This window comes from Sinocyclocheilus anshuiensis, unplaced genomic scaffold (genome assembly GCF_001515605.1).
Source record: "Sinocyclocheilus anshuiensis isolate Anshui unplaced genomic scaffold, SAMN03320099.WGS_v1.1 scaffold1355, whole genome shotgun sequence".
Lineage (NCBI taxonomy): Eukaryota > Metazoa > Chordata > Actinopteri > Cypriniformes > Cyprinidae > Sinocyclocheilus > Sinocyclocheilus anshuiensis.
This window is the reverse complement of record NW_015540070.1, coordinates 498,375-498,775: the sequence shown is the minus strand read 5'-3', so window position 1 is coordinate 498,775 and position 401 is coordinate 498,375.

The following is a 401-nucleotide window of genomic DNA, read 5'->3' as shown; positions in this document are numbered from 1 at the left end:
AGCGGTCGCGGATCCGCTGGATGGTGTTCCCGGCCTCGAGATGCCCTGCCAAGGGATGTGAGTGGGCCAGCTCCAATATGGTCTCCGTTTTTGTGCGTGGCACCACCAGCAATAATTTTTCCTCCCCCCTTCACTGCGCGACACAGTAGAGCAGGCCATTTTGGATGACGAAATGCAGGAGAGGGTGGGGGCCAGGCTGAACCTCCTTACCTTCGATGACCCGGACCTGGGTCCAGCCATGCTTCAGCCTGTCGTCCTCCCGTTGTTCCTTCCCAAATGAGCCCCCTCCCGTCACCTGTTGGAACACATCATAGAAGAGATTAGGATTTTGGGAGGGGGACTCATCTTCTCTCCCGCTATCCGAGGCCAGAAGCACGGGCCGCTGACGAGGTCCTGCCGTG